The sequence below is a fragment of the Chrysochloris asiatica genome, unplaced genomic scaffold (genome assembly GCF_000296735.1).
Source record: "Chrysochloris asiatica unplaced genomic scaffold, ChrAsi1.0 scaffold00081, whole genome shotgun sequence".
Classification (NCBI taxonomy): domain Eukaryota; kingdom Metazoa; phylum Chordata; class Mammalia; order Afrosoricida; family Chrysochloridae; genus Chrysochloris; species Chrysochloris asiatica.
In genome coordinates, this window is record NW_006408599.1 from 1424671 (window position 1) to 1445662 (window position 20992).

The window sequence follows — 20992 nt, forward strand, 5'->3', positions numbered from 1 at the left end:
GGAACTGGGAAAATCACTATGGATGGGTTAGGGGCCCACTGGACACACTGTAAGATGAACCTGAGCTAAAACACCATTAATAACCTGACCTCCATACACTCCTACCTCTGACTTGTGGGTCACAGTGGATTCGTGTCAGTTCGGACCCAATGTCCAGTTGTTGTTGTTGTTGTTAGGTGCCATTGAGTCGGAACCAACTCATAGTGACCCCATTCACAGCAGAAAGAAACAATATCCAATCCTGGGCCAACATCACTACCACTGCCACACTTGAGTCCATCAATGCTGCCACCTGACCAATCCATCTCGTTGAGGGTCTTCCTCTTTTTTTCTGACCCTCCATTTTACCAAGCAGATATCTTTCTCCAGTGACTGTTCCCTCCTTACAATATGTCCAAAGTATGAGAGATGAAGTTTGGCCATCCTGGCCTCCAAGGAGCACTCTGGCTGCACTTCTTCCAAAACAGATCTATTGGGTCTTTTGGTAGCCCATGGCACTTTCAATATTCTCCTCCAACACCATAATTCAAAGGCATCAATTTGTCTACGGTCTTCCTTATTCTCTGTCCAGCTTTTGCATCCAGCAATACCCCCAAAATCTGATTATTTCATTTTCCCCAGTGAATAGTCACTCTCATTAAAGCCACAGATCCCTTTGGGGCAGTCTGGGAGAAAGATTAACACTAAATTTTTGGCATTATAGTGAGGTTTTTCCTCAAAGGGACCCAGCCTCCCCTTTATCCAAGGGGTTGTGGGTCTGTAAACTGGCTTGGCTCAAGTGTGGGCACTGATTGAGGGGCTGTGACTTTCTATTCTGGTTGATTACAGTTAGAATGCCTTTCACTTGTCCTAGAGTTCTTCAGTTTGTACAGATTAAGGAAATATTTACATTTCCCATCTATTTCACTCCTAAGGACACTATGATGAAGTAGCCAGTACTGTAAATTCACATGAGTCAGACTATTCTGATAACTACTTTGACTCTGTTGTCCACTAAGGTAACCATATCTACCTTGTCTTAGCATTGCCACTTGGTCTTTACAACCACAGGGGCCAATCATTACAGTTAAGAGTCTTAACTCAGAGCAGTTTCCTGAGCTACACAGAATAGTAATCAGAGAATTTTCAAGGATGCTCAGACTCCCTTCACAAATGTGCTCCTCACTGTTGTAATAAGAGGTGTGTCCTCTGACCACTTCAAGGGAGCATCTGTGGGTTCAGCCTGATAAATCCATTCTAACACACCAATTTCCCAAAACTTTTGGACTTTAGATATCTTCTCTTTCAGTATACCAAGGCTGGTCTGGCACTTCAACTTGAGTTAGTGTAGGCCACTGCTTAATCTATGTGTCAGTGAACCTGTCAAATAAACAGTTCCTTTTCTAACTTTTTATGCTGAAAAATTAAATGAAGAATCTATGCTTAGCAGACCCATATTCAATTAACATAGGATGATCTAATTTTCTGTTTCTTGCACCAGTCTCTCATACCCTTAATAGAATCCCCACATATTCCTCAAGTTTCTATTTGTATATATATTTTTAAATCACTCAATTCTTTTGGAGTGTAGTGTATCTCATCCTAGGTAACACTTCGTACTTCACTTCATGGGGCTGGCTGGGACTTAAGTCTAGTTACAGGTCTAGAAGCAAAAATGTGGGGATAATCTCCACTGAGTAGTATCCAATCTGTCTAGGCGGGGCTGATGAAATGAAATGTGGATAGGTCTCTTGTCATACAATAGTGAATAATTGTTATCAGGACTGATTGTGAGGGTTGGAAATGTAAAGGTAGACGTTTTGTAGCAAGGAGGGGAGTGATTAACTTTGCAGTCTAGGAGCGGAGGTCCCTGGGACCATTAAGGGAGAAGAGCGGAGAGTGGGACCCTACCCAGAGAAGCAGTGATGTCTGAGATGGAGGCAGAGATGACGATGTGGAGAGATGGAGCAGTTGGGGACTTTAGACACGGAGAGGGAGAGGGGCTGTGTGCTGACTGGGGTGCAGGCTTATAGGATATACCCTTTGGTTGGTTGATGATGCATGGAGGGGATTGTAACCATGGCAATGAAACAATATACGATAGGATGAATGTAAAACTAATGTTCTCCCATGTAAACTATCACATAATTCACAAAAAAACATTAAGGGAAAAAAAAACCAAAACCAAAACAGTGGGGATAGATCCTGGGAACATTCAGCAATGCATCTGCCACAGGAGATGTCCCAGGCAACATCATAGGTGATGTCTCAGACAAAGACTTTTCAAGTACAGCTTGTTAATCTCATCAAACAGTGGTGGAAGGCATAGCAGTTTTATTGGAGAGGGTGGCTTAGCTGGCAAAGATGGAATAATCTCTTCAAATGGGACTGGTACAAGGCTAGTTCTGCTGACAGGAATGATTCCACTGAATTTAGGGGCTCAATGTTCCCAGCTCTCTGACTGTCTGCTCATCATGTCCCCATCCCAAGTTTCAGGATCCCATTTTTTGTCTCATATCAATGATTTACTTTAACTTCAGACACCATTCAAGGTTGGAAATTCAAACGGTGTCGTAATTCAGCCACCCTTACAATAACACTGTAGCTTTGGTTTTTGGCGATATAAGGTCTGTTACTACCAGAAATAAGGCTTTCATTCAGGGCATAAGTGACAAGTTGTCTTGAGCTGGGCTTGAGTTGTGAAATCTGAAGCTTTGAGCTTATTCCTTTCTTTCACCACATTGTCTAGGAAAAGTAGGTCCAACTAATCAGCTTCCTTATACAAGGGGGCTTCAAAAACCTTTTGGAAAATGCCATTATCTTCCCATTCAATTTTCCCATAAACTTTTTGAAGCCCCCTTATACTTCTCATTCTGACACAATTGTAGAAAATAAACAAATATGTAATCACTTAAACCTTTGTCTTTCAGAAATATTTGACCCATTGGTGGTGATATTACGTGTATTTCTATTGTCAGTCATAGTAAAGTAGTACCCTCTTCACTAGAGTCATCAGTGCCTCTAAGATAAGCCTGACTTGAAAACCAACTCACAAAAGTCATGTTTTTGTTCCTCTAGAACCACTCTCAGTACCAAATGTGTCTTGTTGTTGTTGTTAAGTGCCATTGAGTCGATTCCGACCCATAGCATAGGGTTTCCAAGGCACAGCTGGTGAGCTCGAATCACTGACCTTGCAGTTCAAATGACTTTGCAGTCTGGAGCATTAAATCCACGGTGCCACACCATGGGTTGGCCAAACTGACACATAACCTTAACCATCACAGATGGTTAAACATCACAGGTCCAGTGCCAAGATCCAACGGCTCAATCATGGTGTGTTCCCTGAGCTTCACCATGTGCCAGGCTCTGGGCTCCATGCTACAGAGGCCAGCTAGCTAACTCAAAGGTCCAGCTAGAGAGGTGACTCTGGCCCTATCTAGACACCTCTATGTTCTTGCTGCCTCCAGTCCTGCCCCACCCTCTGTTCATTCTCCACGGGCATCCAAAGGGATCCTCAAAAAAGTAGATCTAATCCTGCTCCCTGAGTATCCTAGAATGAAGGCCAAACTCCTTCATGGTACCTCTAAAATCCAGCATGACCACTCTTTAAGCTCCATTGGCTCCTTGAGACTTTTGGATTTGCCCGGCTACTCCCACCGCCTGGAATGGAGGCCCCTTTGCCCAGGGGACCATGTCTCATCAAGTCTTCTCTGGAGTATCTCCTGGTACCCCTAGACCAGGACAGGTACATTTCTGTAACACGCCCCCTTTCCCACTGGGCTGGGAAGTCCTCAGACCGGGGGCCACAATAGCCTGGGTCAAGTGTTAGACATTATGTAAAAACAAAACAAAACAAAACAAAAAACAATTATCAATATTTATGGTAAAACCCACCAGCATCAAGCCAAATCAGACTCATAGTGATGCTGTTTAGGGTTTCTGAGATTGTAAATCTCAGATGAGCAGACAGCATCATCTTTCTCTTGTGGAGTAATTGGTGGATTTGAACTGTTGACCTTGCAGTTTAGTAGTCCAGTACCTAATCCACAGTACCACACCACAGCTCCTTAATATTTAGGATACAAAGGGAAGAAGAAAAAGTGTCCTGGAATTTCTAGGAATTCTATTTGGGAGCAAGCTGGGTGGGCTTGTGAATGAGATCGTTTTGAGGGCTAGAGCAGCACGGATGGTTAGGCAGTAAGTGTGTTTGCCTGCTGAGATGATCTGAGGCAGGGCAGAATCACGGCAGAGGCAAAGATAGGTGTGGAGGCAGGATGAGCAGTGAGTCCGACTGCCTTGGGTAACCTTTGGAATGATCACAGGTCCTTCAAGTTACCTTCAATGTACACACCACTGCCTGACCCAGGCCTTAGGATATGTGGCTTTGCCATATGTCCTACCCAAGGCAGTGAGCATCCATGTCAAGGGGCTCCCTAAGGAACCCTGAGAATCTAGAGAAGTGAGACCCAGCCTGTAGAAGTGGGGTGCAGGTAGGTGGCGGGGGGGAGGGGGAACCAGGACATCAGAGGCCCCTGGCAGCCTGCCAATGGCAGGATCTAATGGCATCAGTGAATAGCCATCAGACAAGTGTTTCTGAGATCTTGGATGAAAATGTGACAACCCAAGCAGCCAGCGAGTGACTCACTGCCCCATAAATCCTCTGGCTGACGCGTGCTGTAGTATAATAAGCCTGTCCCTGAGATCTGAACAGCTACAAACACCTCATCAGTTTGTTAAGCCCTGAGCCAACTCTAACCTCGGGATGGGGAGTCCGGCACCAGGAGCCATGTGGTTACAGAGAAACCAGTTCTACCAGGCAGCCTCATCCTGCAAGAAGGTCTCGGCTTTGTCCCTCAGGTAACTTCCAGGGCTCACTGCTGAGGTCCGGCACCAGGCTGGCCTTTCCCATCAACACCCCCACCCTGTGCTCCCTGCACTCTGCAAGAATGAACACCCTCTGCAGAAGCTGCCTGAAGGAGTGGCAAGAAAATCATACTCAGTGTCAAGAAATCTGGGGTCAAACCCAGCTCTGCCAAAAATAATAATGAGAGCCATTCCAACACTAATGAGAGCAGACCAGATGTATTTATTAAGCTCGGTCTAAGCTTCAGGCACTGCATTAAGCGTTTTACATAGCTTATCTTATTTAATTCTCAAAATTCAAGGTGTAGAAGAGACAACAGAAGCTCAGAGAGGGCACGCAAATTGCCCAGCATCACAGAGCCAGGAAGTGGCAGAACTGGGTTCAAACTCAGGCAATCTAACTCCAGAGACCAAGCTCTTCTCTAATTCTGTTAATAGACTATAAGGCTCTAAGCACACCCTTTCTCCTTTCTTGACTCAATTTTCCCCTGTGCACAATGGGGATTGGTCTAGCTGATCTCTAAATCCTTTCCGGCTTGGACAAGTCCATCTTTCTCCTTATTGGTGATCCATTTGCAGGTGACAACATATGGGCGGGGCCTTCTGGAGATCACAGTTGGCCTGAAAGAGGGGTGCTAATGTGGTTACGAGTTGGGCTGCCAACCTCAAAGTCATCAGTTTGAAACTACCAGCGGTTCCGTGGGAAAAAGATGAGGTGTTCTGCTCCCATAACGATTTACAGCCTCGGAAACCCTGTGCAGGGTTCAATATAAGTCGGAACCGACTCTACCGTACTTAACAACAACAACAATGGGGGTACTTAAGGTTCTGTTCAGATCACTCACTCCACCCTCCCAGACACCCTATTAGCCTCAGTTAGCCTCAGAGCAGCAACGCAGGGAAGGTTTTGTAGCTGTTTTTTTCCTGGACCAAGATCAACAGGACTCCAGGGTGTCCCAGCCCCAGGGATGGGGAAAACACTAGAGGGAGAAGAGGCAGGCGGCAGCCCCATAAATCCGCTGAGTAAACACAGCTTTTTTAAAAGGCTTTTCACTACAGGATACAAAATGCACCGTTTGGGCGAGGATTTTATAGACTATTTCTCCTCCTGGGTGATTTACCATCTGCAGGCCAGGCTCACCTGGTAGTCCAGGCTCTGAAGGATCCTGGGACCCCATGGGTGGAGCCAATTTCAGGGCGAGGACTGATGTCCTTGCCCGGCTCAGTGGTGGTCTGGGTAACTTGTCCTGACCTGTCCTCTCAGGCAAGGTATGTGTGAGCAGTCAGGCTGACCTGGGTTTTCCTCCCAAGGTTAGTGGTCACTCCAGCCTCAGACAAGCTGTGAAAGGCTCTCAGAGGTGGCAGATCACTGCTTGCTCTCCTCCTTCCTCACCTGCACTCCTTCCATCTCACTCATTGACTCCTTCCATCCCTCCGGCACACACCTTCTTCCCACAAACTCACCAGGCGCCCACCAAGTGCCCATCTCCACTCATGAGAAGATCACAGTGTGATCAGGACTGAGATGGAGAAGACAGGATGGAACAGAGGGGATGAATCTGGAATGGCAAGAAGGAGTTCACGAGACAGAGAAATGGGGAGGCATTCTGGGCACAACAGACTGGACAAAGGCATGGAGGCTGGGATAGGCCTGGAGCAGCCTCAAACACTGGCTGGGGAATTGGATCGCACCCTTGTGAGCTATCTAAAGTGCTGGAGCAGGGGAGTAACAACCATCACTCATTTTAGACACTACACAATTCTACAGGAAGTTACTTATCCCAAAGTAAGGCCTCATGTGGGAAAAAGATTGCCATTTGCTGCCCCTTCCAAAGGGGGCCTCCTGGCTTTGGAAACAATTCCCACCCAAAGATTCAGCTATAATTATGTCTGTAATTAAAACCAAATGTCACTTGATGTGACAGAAGCAATCACTTCCTTTTTGTAACATGAGGAGGTGGAAGCAAAGACATCGGAGCCTTGCCACCCCTACACGCAGCTTCCTGAACCCCCAAGTAGGGAGAGCCTGCAGGGCCACAGAGGTTGGGGGTAAGAGCACAGAAGCCTCCTCCCACCCCAAGACAGTCTGCCTACTGCCCTGAGAAGGGCAGGACAAGATGAGGCAAGGAGATGGGGAAACCACAGTTCAAATATCAGCTCTGCCCTGGCTGGCTACGTGACTATGGACAACGCACCGCCCCTCTCTGGGCCTAGCATAGGGGAAGTGTTTGGCAAGACAGGCATTATATATGATTCCCTCTTTTAGACACAGCAAGGAGATGGCAGGGTTGGGATTCCAACCAGGTCAGTATGACTTTTCACTATCCCACTTCCCCCATAAGGCCCCCTCCCAAAGCAGTGGTAAGGATGCAAAAAGATGCCTTTAGACCATTAAGCCAGGTGACCACAGTGCCACCAACACTGTCGGGCAACCATAGGATAGCTGAACTCACCCTGTGCCCCACCTCCTGTGAGAAGGCTGCCCTGGCCTCAGAGCTTACCACCAACATTGCTAATGAGGGTCCTGTTTCAGGATCCCCCAACTGCCAATGCCAAGCCCAGCTGCTAGCAAGTGCTCTGCAGGGTTGAGCTATTCTGACTACGGGAAGGTGGGCCCTGCAGGCTGTAGAGCTCAGCTGGTCCCCTCTGACCCTGGCCATCAAAACTCCAGGGGCTTCAACTCTCTTCTGGGAGCAGCAGCTTGGGCGGCCACTTGCTGCCCTCTGCTGCCCCCAACTGGCAGGAAACCTCCCTGCATACACACCTTCTGCTCCTTTGATCTGTATTCACTACACCTGGGAATTTGGTCTTTGGTCCTTAGGAACCCCCTCTCCTCCTCCTGTAACCAAAACGGAACCTCAGAAGCTGTCAGGGGTAATGTCACTTTGGGGAAGCAGGGGATGCATTTGCCTGGTTACCTGGCGCTCTGGGGAAGATGGGGAGGGGAGATGTGCCCCCCACCCCACTGGAAAGGGGGACTGGGGCATGAGCACTGGTTGAATGCCTCCTGTGTGCCAGGAACTGAGCCCTCACAGCCGCCCTGTGCTCATCTACAGAAGGAAAAGGGAGCTCAGCAGTGCCTGAGCTATCACCAAAGGGAGGGTAGTAGGCACAAAATTCAAAGCTTGTTGCATTCCAGACCAGCTGCTAGAGGAGGCAGCACTGTGTCCTAAGGTCCTAAAAGGGAGTGTGCGAGTTATTGTTATTGTCAGGTGCCATCGAGTCGGAACCGACTCAAAGCGACCCCATGCACAGCAGAACGAAACAATGTCCGATCCTGGGCCAACCTCACTACCGCTGCCACACTTGACGCCATCAATGATGCCATTTGGCCAATCCATCTGGTTGGGGGTCTTCCTCTTTTTCTCTGACCCTCCATCTTACCAAGCATGACATCCTTCTCCAGCGACTGTTCCCTCCTGACAATATGTCTAAAGTATGAGAGACGAAGCTTAGCCATCCTGGCTTCTAAGGAGCATTCTGGCTGCACTTCTTCCAAACCAGATCTATTGGTTCTTTTGGCAGCCCATGGCACTTTCAGTATTCTCCTACAACACCACAACTCAAAGGCATCAATTCTTCTATGATCTTCCTTATTCACTGTCCAGCTTTCACATCCATACGAGGTTATTGAGAATGCCATGGCTTGGGTCAGGTGCAACTTAGTCCTCAAGCTGACATCTCTGCTCTTCAACACTTTAAAAAGTTCCTGTGCAGCAGATTTGCCTAATGCAATACGTCATCTGATCTCTTGACTCCTGCTTCCGCAAATGTTGATAGCTGATCCAAGAAGAATGAAGTCCTTGACAACTTCAATCTTTTCTCCGTTGAGAAGAATGTTGTTTATTGGTCCAGTGGTGAGGATTTTTGTTTTCCTGACATTGAGTATGCAAGAAGGAGTTGCTATTAGGTGCCATAGAGTTGGTTCCCACTTACAGCAACCCTATGCACAGCAGAAGGAAACACTGCCCGGTTCTGTGCCATCTTTGCAATTGTTGTTACGCTTGAGCCCACTGGTGCCGCCACTGTGCCAATCCATCTCTTTGGTGGTCTTCCTCTTTTTTGCTGACCCTCCACTTTACAAAGCATAATGTCCTCCTTCTTATCCAGGGACCTTCTGATAGTATGTCCTTCTGATAGTATGTCCAAAGTATGAGAGACAAAGTTTTGGCATCCTAGTTTAATTAGTACTTTGCCTGTACTTCCTCTAGCACAGATTTGTTTGTTCTTCTGGAAGTCCACAGTACTCTAATATTCTTCTCCAGCACCATAATTCAAATACATCAATTCTGCTCCAGTCTTCCTTATTCATTGTCCAATTTTCACATATGAGCCTATTAAAAATATCATGGCTTGGGTCAGGTGCACCTTAGTGCAAACTGGTATCTTTGCTCTTGAACACTTTAAAGAGGTCTTGTGCAGCAAATTTGCCTAATGTAATCCATTGTTTGATTTCTTGACTACTGCTTCCATAAGTGCTGATTATTGATCTAAACAAAATGAAGTCTTTGACAACTTCAATCTTTTCTCCATTAATCACCATGTTATTTATTAGTCCAGTTGTGAGGATTTTTGTTTTCTTTACACTGAGGAGCAATCCATACTGAAGACTGTATGTAGTCTTTGATCTTCATCAGTAAGTATTTTAAGTCCTCTTTGCTTCTAGCAAGGTTATATCATGTGCATATCGCAGGTTGTTATTGAGTCTTCCTCCAATCCTGGTGCTGTTTTCTTCTTCATATAATCCAGTTTCTCAGATTATTTGCTCAAGGAGAAAGACCCCCAGATAGCTTCCCACCCATCAGTCCCAGAGTCTGACATTCTACCTTGAGTGATTCAAACTTGCAATTGATAAAGCTTCTTTTGTGTAAGAACTGCTAACACAAGATTTGGTCAGCCATTTACATCTCAATGGGAACCAGTTTGTCAGATTCATTGCTGCCAAACAGACCCAGGATCACGGATAGGGGAAACAGTGCTTGCAGGGAAAGCCTTGGGGTGCCTCTTGAGAACTCCAAGGCAGAAGGAGACAGAGGTTTCCTTGTCCTCTTCCCACTCCATCCTGCCCACTCAAGTTGCCCAAGTCGAGGCTGTCACATCCGAGGACAAGGCAGGAGATTCCTGGTTCTTCCCTCCACCCCTCCACCCCACAAGTGCACAAGTGCAGATGTTCGGGGATAGTGATGGGTTCCTGAAAACATGCTTGAAAAAAGTGGTTTACTCCTCCCTCCAACAGCTCACATTAAGTGAGCTCCAGACTCTTTTCACCTGGCCAGGGGTGCTGCGCTGAAGAACATTTGGCACGCCAGACCTGTTTTGGCCATTTCACCATCCTCCCCCTCTGAGGCGCCATGCTCCTGTTAATACCACCTCAGATCCTGTTTGCTCTGTTGCTGCCGTGCATCTCCTGTCCTCCACTCCATCCACTCCCTTACATCTCAGCTCTTACGTTGCCCAGTTCCTGCTACCCTTTGCTCATGCTGCTTCTCAGCTCCTGGCCTGGAATGCCCTTTCCCCTCACCTGACTGGCAATCCGTACTCCGGCCCCAGCTAATCTCCCAGTATTTTTAAAGGAAGCAACCATACTTGAAGGCTAATTTAGTCCTCAGTGTCCAGCACAGGCTGCAACATGCGGTGGTGGTTGGTAGCTGTGTGCTGTCAAGTCAGTTCTGACTTGTTCAGCCTTGTACAGGGTTTCCAAGGCTGTAAATCTTTATGGCAGAAAGCCTCATCTTTCTTCCACATAGTGGCTGGTAGATTCGAACTTCTGACTTTGCAGTTAGCAGCCCAGCTAGCAACCCACTACACTACCAGGGCTCCTTGAAACATGTGGTTGTTTTTGTTGTGAAGTGCCATCGAGTCAGTTCTGACTCATAGTTGAGCTTGTATAGGGTTTCCAAGGAGCAGCTAATGAGTTTGAACTGCCGACCTTGTGATTTGCAGTCCAGTGCTGATCCTTCAGAGCCACACCAGTGCTGAATAAAAATGCGTTGAAAGGAAGGAAAAAGAAAGGCAGAGAAGCAAGAAAGGAAGAGAGTTAGTGAGTTCAGAGACATGATAGGGTTCCCAGTCTTGCTGGTCACTAGCTCCTCCCGGAGCCTTGGTTCCTGATGTGTACGATGGCTAACGAAACCACCCCTGTTTATTAATGGGATCGCCCAACCATATCCAATACCACACACAGTCCCACCTCGATTCTGGCCTCAAACTCTGACCTGGTCTAGGATTCAGAGACTCCCAGTTGCCCCTGGCCCAACACTACTGGCCCTCGAGACTGTCCTTCCCACCATGACTGTCCTGGATTGCTCCATCTGCCTACACCGCCTCTGCAGAAAGGGTGTTTCTATCTGGGGAAGCATGACACAGACCAAAATGACAGTAAAGGAACAGTTATTGCCGTGAGGTGCCACTGAGTTGATTTTGACGCATAGTGACCCTGTGTGACAGGATAGTTGGAATTAACTTAGCAGCAGTGGGTTTTAGTTTGGTTTCATCTTTATGAGGGCAGAGTGCCAGTTCTTTCTCCCTAGAAGCGCTAGGTGGGTTTGAACCCCCTTTCAGTTCATAGCCAAGTCCTTAACCATTATTACACTACCAGGGCTCCTTAATAATCAATCCGGTTCCACAAAAGGCAGGGATGGAGGGGGGAGGAGTAGGACTGGACCAACTCTCTCCACCAATCCTCCCATCTTGAGAACTCTCCAGAAGCTCACATGGCTGAACTGAACATGGGACATCAGATTGCAGCAAGGTCTTCATACTGCCAAGAGGAGACTGCCACTACTTTGGGTCATTGTCAGCTATGACCACCATCCTCCCCCCCCCCCCCAAATGGGCATTATGGGTAAGCCAGAAACACCCTGCACTGGTAGAGGGAGCTCTACAGATACTCTAGGCACGCCTCTGTCCCTCTCTGGGTCTCAGTTTCCTTGTATGTGGAGTGCTGGGGCTGGCTATCTGATCTGTTCTCTTCCCATCACCCCCACCCAACAATGCCCAGCTGAAACCACCTTAGAAAGGAAGGGGTACTAATGGAGGAAAGTTGTGCTGACCCTACAAGAGCAGAGAATGCCTCTTGCCTGTCCTTCAAATCACCCATCCAGGCAGCCCACCCCTAGCCCAGACTACGGGTCAAGCTGCAGCCAGTACTGGACCAATGACCAGGAGGTGGCAGTGTGTTGATGAGTGCGAAGTTGAGCCTCCTCCTCCCAGGAAACATGATGGGGTGGGGAGAAGAGCTCAGCTCCAATGTGGGCAGTGGATGTCCAGGCCTAGGAAGGGATGGGCAGGAGGGGGTGAGGGCTAAGGAGCAATGTGCAGGGGCAAGGGAAGGCTTGGGCTCAATTCCAGTCCCTGCCCCAGACATACTATGTGGCCTCTCTCTGTGCCTCAGTTCCCTCTGTTTAAGGAGTTGACCAGGTAATTTCTAGCAGTGTTTGTACAGTGGAGGAAGTGAGGGGGTCAGGCCTGAGTGCGCCCAGTCTGATAGTATAAGAGAGAATGGCAGCTTGAACCCAGGGCAAGGAAGCTGAATGAACAGGAAGTGGGTGAGCAGCTAAGGAAATCTGATGCCCACAATCCAGAGACCTCCTGCTGACTCCACCCTTAGCCGGCATCCCCTGTGGCTCTTGTGTCCCATAGGATGAAGCTCAAAGCCTTGTAGACCAATCAAGGACCCTCATTTTTCTTTCCAGTTCCCTCTCCTTCATGCCTCTAAATCACTTGTTAATATGTACCCAGTCCCTCCTCTTCCTGGACTACCCTTTGTTCCTCACAAACTCCTACACATCTTTCAAAGTCCAGTTCTAAAGGTCCCTCCTGGAGGAATTCTTCCCTCTACCTTTCCAACCAGATCTAATGTCCTCTTGCTCTGTGCATCCACCTCTGTCACAGCACCAGGACAACATGGGGTGAGTCTAGTGAAAGTATGTGGAAGGAGCCAAAGCTTCCACTTCTGGAAGCATCCGCCATCAACCGGTACTGAATTAGCCTGCGGCTTCTGTCAGCCCCCTGGGCCTTCCCCTCCCTGACACTTCTTCTCCATCTTGCAAAAAATAGCCCTGAGACCTAATTTCAGCTAAACCTTCAAACACGACTCTCTACTTTCAACTTTCAGAGGAGGAATCAATTGGCTGTCAAGCCTCCTAGAGCCTCTGCCACCTCCCACACCCCAGCCTTGCCAACTCTCCTCAAGTTCGGTGGGAGGGAGTGGGCACAGGATGGAGGGAGGAAAGGCCCAAAACTGGGAGGGTGGGTCTGGGGAAGGCGCTAGGCTGAGAGATTCAGTAGGGAGACCAGTAACAGTCACCATTTCTTTACCCTCCAGACCAACATGAGGCGGGGTGAGAGGGGCAGCACATTGCTGCTAAAAAGACTCTGGGCCTCAGAGAGGAGGGTGGGCACATGCCGAGCGCCTAGACCCAAGCTGAATGACAGTCTATGGAGGTTCAGGGTCCCCTGCTTGCTGACTGCCTCCCTTCCCTCACACTCCCTTCTAGGAGACAGTATGGGTGCAGAACATTCAGATCGGGGTTCAAATCTTAGTCTTACCATCTGTGTTTAACCTGCTGCACTGCAGATTCCTCATGTACACATTGGAGAGAAGAACACCTGTTGTTGTAAGGATTCATGAGAACTTCTCCGGGGGCCTTGTCCAATGCTAACAAAACATAGTAGGTGTGCTCATTTGTTTGTTCATTTTTTAGAGCTTGAGAGTCAAGGGTCAGAGATGAGTAGAGCCCCCTTTGACCACCTGCTCCTAGCCTCCTCCCCCCTATTACTCTCTGGTAGCACCCAGTGGCCCTGGGGGACCTCTCCCCTCTAACTTCACCTGTAGGAAAGAAGTTGTACCAGGTGAGCAACTTACATATGCGTAGCCCGTCTTCCAGAGTTGAACCCTTGACCCTTCCTGCTCTGGACATCCAGAGAACAGCCTAGATGGGTCCACCACAGGTATCTCCATGTAGCCACAGACTTACACGGAAACCCACCCTGCCATCCTGCTCAGCCCCATGGACCCAGTGGATGATGCTACGGGTCTAAGTCTCTGTGGGGCCCAGTCACTGGAATTCCAGAAAGAGCCTAGGCCCCGGGAAGCCTTCTCTTTATCCTCTGAGGGCCATGGCAGGTTTTCTTGGGACCTTGAATGAGGGTTATCCTTCTGTGCTTAACCAAGTGGGGAATCAGCGTCATCAGCAGAAGCGTCAGTGACTTATGGGTCACCAGCACTGGGCAGGGAGGGGTGGGGGGCACTAATTTAGAAGCCAAAACAGCTGACTCTTAGTCCTCATCAATACTGACCTCGGGCAAGTTTCCCAACTTCTCTGAAGCTTATCCATAAAATACATAGGACATCCCTCAAGACAGATGTAGATGGCAAAGCTGGGCTCATTTCAGCCCTGCTCACCCCCAGGGGGGCCTTTATGTAGTGCACAAATCATCCAACCATACGTACATGGTGGCCCAGGCCTGCAAATAATGACCATCAACACAATTGAAGGATTCATAAACAGAGAACTCTGGACTCTGTAGAATAATCAGGACCTACTGATGTTCGGGCTCAGGGCAGTGCAAACAATTAGCGCACTCGACTGTTAACCAAAAGGAGGTAAGTTCGAATCCAACCAGAGGTACCTCGGGAGAAAGGCCTTGTGATCTTCTGAGAACTCAGCCAGTGACAGCCGTATGGAAGCACAGTTCTAATATGACACACTAGGAGTCGTAGTCGACTGAACAGCACCCGGTGGTTTTGATTTACTGAGGCATTTCGATGTGCCAGGCAGGGTCTATTATAGCTCACAGATGAGGAGACTGAAGGTCAGAAAGGTCCCATATCTTGCCTAAATCACAAAGCTGCAACTTAGATCTAGGTCAGCTGACTCGAAAGCCCTTCACTTAGTGACTGCACCCAAACATTTCCACCAGGGTTGTATTTTTTCACCATACTGAATTCAATTTGTATGCTGAGTAAATAATTCAAGAAATTGGACTATGTGAAGAAGAACGTGGCATCAGGATTGGAGGAAGACTTATTAACATCCTGCAATATGCAGATGATACAACCTTGCTTGCTGAAAACAAAGAGGATTTAAAATACTTACTAATGAAGATTAAAAACCACAGTCTTCGGCATGAGTTGCACCTCAGTGTAAAAAAAGCAAAATTCCTCACTACTGAACCAATAACATCATGATAAATTGAGAAAAGACTCAAGTTGTCCAAGACTTCATTTTACTTGGATCAACCATCAACACTCATGGAAACAGTAGTCAAGAATTCAAACGACGTGTTGCATTAAGCAAATCTGCTGCACAAGACCTCCTTTGAAGTGTTGGAGAGCAAAGATGTCAGTTTGAGGACTAAGGTGTGCCTGACCCAAGTCATGGTATTTTCAATAATTATATGCATGTGAAAGTTAGACAATGAATAAGGAAAACTGTAAAATTGCTGCATTTGAGTTATGGTGTTGGAAGAGAATGTTAAAGGAATCACAGACTGCCAAAAGAACAAACAGATCTGTGTTGGGAGGAGTACAGCTAGAGTGCTCCTTAGAAGCCAGGATGGCCGGACTTTTGTGTCGCATACTTGAGACACATTATCAGGAAGGACTAGTCTCTGGAGAAGGACGTAATACTTGGTAACATAGAGGATCTGTGAAAATGAGGAAGACCTCCAATGAGATGGATTGTCACAACAGCAGCAGCAATGGACTCAAGCATAGCAATGATTGTGAGGTTAGCTCAGGATTGGACAGTGTTTTGTTCTGTTGTGAACAGGGTCATTATGAATCAGTGCTGACTCAATCGCTCCTAACAACAATAACAACTTCTGAAAGATCACAGTCATGAAAACTCTGCAACACGTGGGTCATAGTCAAAAAATGACTCACCGGCAATTGGTTTGGGTTGGGTTTTATTGGTGTTCCCATGCAGTGTGCCATTTGACAAAGTCCACCTCTCTCATTTTTCACAAGGGGAAACTGAGGCTCTCCAAGGGTCATACAGTCTCCAAGAAATGGAAGTGGGCCTAGAAATGGACTATGGCCACCCCAGGATGGCTACAGGCACACACCCAAGTCCAGTCTCTCCTGGACCTGTTTTCAGGCAGGAGGGGCACAGAATGAGTTCTATTACCCCAACATGTTGAATGCCCACTAAACTACATCACTGCAAACGGGCGCCCCTGTGAGAGGTGGTGGCATGCTGCCTCCCAGGTGTGAAATGGCAGCAAAGTTGGCAATTATTCAAGTGTACCTGCGGTGTCTCCCTTGCCTCCCCCAGGCAAAGCCATGTTCACCAGGTTCCCTCAGGGGTCTACACAGAGTAGCAATCAGCTAGCTGAGCACCTGAAGATGTAGCTTGTATGAGTCAGTGTATACATAGGGCTAGAGGTGGGGAGGGAGAGTGTGCTTCTGGCCCTGCACAAGGTCTGTGTGCAAGTCTGCCCTAAACCCAAAACCAGGATCACCTTTGACCTTCCCTACAAACATCCTGTTCTCTGCCCTGTATATACAATCCTTCCCCAGATCTTTCCTGCTCTGGTGTCAGAAAGGGAAAGACAATTTAGATGCTAATGGTAGATTTCTTCCTACCATGGATCAGACTGGATTAGGCATGGTCACACTGAGCCCCCACCACTGGCCTTCAAGAAAGGGTGTCATGCCACATTTATTGATGAAGATTTGAGGCTCAGAGAGGTTGAGGTTGCACCGGTCATGAAAGAGTTAGGACTGGAATTCAGCTCTCCAGTTCTGGGCTGGCTCTCCAATCTCCCAGCTCTGAGGACCCAGACTAGGACAGAAACTTGATTTACACCACTTCCATTGGTTAAAAGAACTGAAAGTGCCCTTTTCTGGGAAGGACACAAAACTTAAATGTCTGAGAAACCTAGCTTCTGTGTTTGGCTCTGTTACTGTGGGGTCATGTGGCACCAAATGACTTTAAGTCAAGTTTCTATCCTGGGCTGGGTGCTCAGAGCTGGGGATCTGAATTCCAATCTTAGCTCTTCCATGACCTGTGATAGTCACCTACTCAGTCTTGCTCAGCCTCAGTGTCCTCGTTTGCGAAACAGGGATACCCCACAGGGTTGCCATGAAGACTGGGTCCCATCTGCAGCCCTTGACTGGGCAGGCGGGCTGGCCTGTGATTCCTGACTGCATGTGGTTTAGAAAGCTCGCTCCAGCACTGACTCTGATCCACAGGTGGTTTTCACACCAGGAAACAGAAGAAGCCACTACAGGAAAAAAAAAACCCACCAAGCCTCTGTGGCAATTAAAGAGCTGCAAATGACAGCAAATTCAAGGTGTGATGATACACTTATTAGAGCTGCAAAAGATAAAAAGCACTGTTGATAGGGTTCTGCGGGTGGGCTTGGGGGCAGCCTACAGCCAGAGGAAGGGTAAACTAATGCCTTAGGGACAGAGAGACCTGGGTCTGAATCTTGACTCCACCATTTATTAGCAATTGGAGACTGGATGAGTGACTTCATGCATTCTGTCCCCTCCACCCATAATCCTGTACCCCCCTGCTCCTCTTAGGGCTGGGCTGACTCCTCATCCTTTGGGCCTCAGTTCAAATAGCACCGTTGACCACACTGCCTCAGGGAAGCCCTCTGGGCTTTCTCCATCGCAGCAGCTTGCTTTCCCCCTTCACTGCACTTGACTCCGTCAGGAGTAAGTGAGATCATAAGGTCAGGGACTTTGTCCATCTGGACTGTCTTGGACAGCTCTTAGACCGGTGCCTGGTGCATACAGGTACTCCCCAACTACTGAATGAACCACTAGGTGAACAAACAATCAAATGTCGTCCTCCACACAGATGGTTACTTCCCTGGGGGAGAGAATGTGTCTAGTTTTCCAATGCCTGCCAGAGCACCAGAGGGACACAAAACTTTCTGCATGTGTGCAACAAAGATGGCCAGGGATTCAGAGGAGCAGGAAGTCAGATATTAGGAGTTACTGGTTCTGTTTAAAGGAGATTTGGTAGAGTAGTGGGTTAAATACTGGGCTGCTAGCCATAAGGTCGGTGATTCAAATTCACCAGCCGCTCCTCAGGAGAGAGATGAGACTGTCTGCTCCTATAAAGATGTATAGTCTCCGAGTTATGAGTCAGAATAAACTCAAGAACAGTGGGTGGACTTTTTAGTTCCGTTTAAGGAACCCTGGTGATGCAGTGTGTTAAATGTTGGCCTTCTTATAAGGTCAGAGGTTCAAACTCACCAGTTGCTCCCCTGGAGAAAGATGTGGTAGCCTGCTTTTGTAAAAGTTTTACAGTCTCAGAGACCCTACGGCACAGTTCTACTTTGCACTATCAGTTCGCTATGAGTTGGAATAGATTTGACAGCTGTGGGCTTAGTTTGGTTTGGGTTGGGTTGTTTCCATACAGTCATTAGAGTTTATAATTTTTAAAAACTTGAATGCGTTGCTTGTAAAATGGTAGAAACACTGTGGAATACAGTGTGATGGTTGCATAGAATGTTAAATATAGAAATACCAAATGACCCAGCAATTCCATTCCTGGATATATACCCAAGAGATTGAAAGCAGCTACTCAAACAGATGGAATCCTAGTGTGGCGCTGTGGGCTAATGCATTCAGACTGCAAAGTCATTTGAACTGCAAGGTCAGTGGTTCAAGCTCACCAGCTGATCCTTAGAAACCCTATACAAGGTTGCTTTGGGTAGGAATCAACTCAACGGCACTTAGCAACAACAACAACAACTCAAACAGATATATGTACACCAATGTTGTTGTTAGGTGCTGTCAAGCTGATTTCGTCTCATAGCGACCCTATGCACAACAGAACAAAACACTGCCCAGTCATGCAATTCTCACAATTGTTACGCTGGAGCCCACTGCTGGGACCATTGTGACAATCTATCTCGTTGGAGGTCTTCCTTTTTTGGCTGACCCTTCAGTTTACCAACCACAATGTCCTCCTCCAGGGACTGGTCCCTCCTGATAATACGTCTGAAGGATGAGACACTACGTCTTGCTGTCCTTACCTCCAAGGAGCACTCTGGCTTTACATCTTCCTACACAGACATGTCTGTTCTTTCAGTAGTCCATAGTGCTTTCAGTATTCTTCTCCAACATCGTAACTCAAACACATCAATTTTTCTACAATATTCCTTATTCATTGTTCAATGTTCACATGCATATGAGCCTACTAAAAATAGCATGGCTTGGGTCAGGCACACCTTAGTCCTTAAATTGATAACTTTGCTCTTGAATAATTTAAAGAGGTCTTGTGCAGCAGATTTGTCTGATGCAATACGTCACCTGATTTCTTGACTGCTGCTTCCATGAGTATTGACTGTGGATCCAAGTGAAATGAAATCTTTGACAACTCCAATTTTTTCTCCATTTATCATGATGTTATTTATTGGTCCAGTGGCGAGGATTTTTGTTTTTTTTACATTGAGGTGTAATCCATACTGAAGGCTGTGGGTTTTGATCTTCATCAATAAGTATTTTAAGTCCTATTCGCTTTCAGCAAGCATGGCTGTGTCATCTGCATATCACAGGTTATTAATCAGTCTTCCTCCAATCCTGATGCCATGCTCTTCTTCATATAATCCAGCTTTTCAGATTATTTGCTCAGCGTACAGACTGAGTAATCATGATGAAAGAACGCAGCCTTGGCCCACACATTTCCTAATTTCAAATCATTCAGTGTCCCCTGGTTCTATTCAAATAATTGCCTCTTGGTCTGCGTACAGATTTTAAGTATTCTGAAATACTCATTCTTCACAATGTTATCCATAGCATGTCATGAGCTACACAGCTGAAAGTCTTTGCACAGTCAACAAAACACAGATAGATACTTTTCTGGTATTCTGATTTCAGCAAAGATCCATCTGACATCAGCAATGATATCCCTAGTTCCACATCCTCTTCTGAATCTAGCTTGAGTTTCTGGCAATTCCTTTTATAGCAGCACTATTTATAATAGCCAAAAGGTGGGAGGAACAACCCAAATGTCTACACCAAGAGATGAATGGAAAAACAAAATGTGGCATATACATTTATGGGCATATACATTATTTAGACATTAAAAGGAATGAAGTACTGAATGGAATATTATTTAGACATTAAAATGTATGAAGTACTGAAATATTTTACAACACGGGTAACCCTTGAAAATATTATGCTAAGTAAAATAAGCCAGACACAAAAGGGTAAATATTGCTTCTTATTGTTGTTAAGGGTCCTACAATGGGTTCTGACTCATAGCAACCCAGGATAGGGTTTCTAAGGCATGGTTGGTGGATTTGAATTGTCGACCTTAGGGTTAGCTTATCCTACAGCACCACACCAAGAGTCCTAAACATTGTTTTGCTGTTGTTGTTGTTGTTGTTGCTAAGTGCCATCAAGTCAGTTCCAACTCATTGAGTTTCCAAAGGAGTCACTGGTGGGTTTGAACTGGCTGACTTTCGGTTAGCAGTCTAGTGTTCATCCTAAAGTGCCACACCAAGACTCCAAATATTGCTTAGAATAGGTGGATTCATAAAGGCAGAAAACAGACCAGAGACTAACAGAGGTAGGGAGAGTGAGCAAAGGAGAGGTATTGTTTAATGGGTAGAGTTTCTGTTTGGAGTGTTGTAAAATTTTGGAAACAGTTAATGGTGAATGCTATATTACATTGTGAATATAATTACTATTATTGAATTGTATAACATGTAAAAATTTAACCATTTAAAAGTGGTTAAAACAGAAAATTGTATGATACATATATACACACATATACCTTAAAATACAAATTTAAAAAGCATGTGCTCATGGGGCTTGCTAAATCCAATAGCTAAGAGATATCATCCATTCTATGGCACCGCTATAAAAGAAAAAACCACCACAATTAAATTATGCCATGCTATCAAGTCTAAAGTATGTCTCACTTTCAGAGATGTTAAACTACAGAAGCAAAAACTGCATCTTAAGAGCTGAGGAAGCAGTGTGTACCTATACAGATGAAGGAACACTTAGCTGTTTTAACACTGACCTCTGCTCTCCAGGGACCAGCTCAACTCTGGGCCTCTTGGCCTTCAGGGCTGTCTGTCCTCTGCCTGTCCCCTCCCCCAGAGGATGGGGCCTGCACATGGCCCCCAGAGTGGGGCAGAGTCACAGGGAGGGTAACAGCCAGTGATTGGATAC

General features: G+C 46.8%; 1 protein-coding gene across 2 annotated transcripts in view; it reads right to left on the reverse strand.

The window, feature by feature from the left end:
* DAB2IP (DAB2 interacting protein) overlaps positions 1-20992 on the reverse strand; it is a 235744-nt gene that overhangs the window by 102330 nt on the left and 112422 nt on the right. The window lies entirely within an intron of this gene.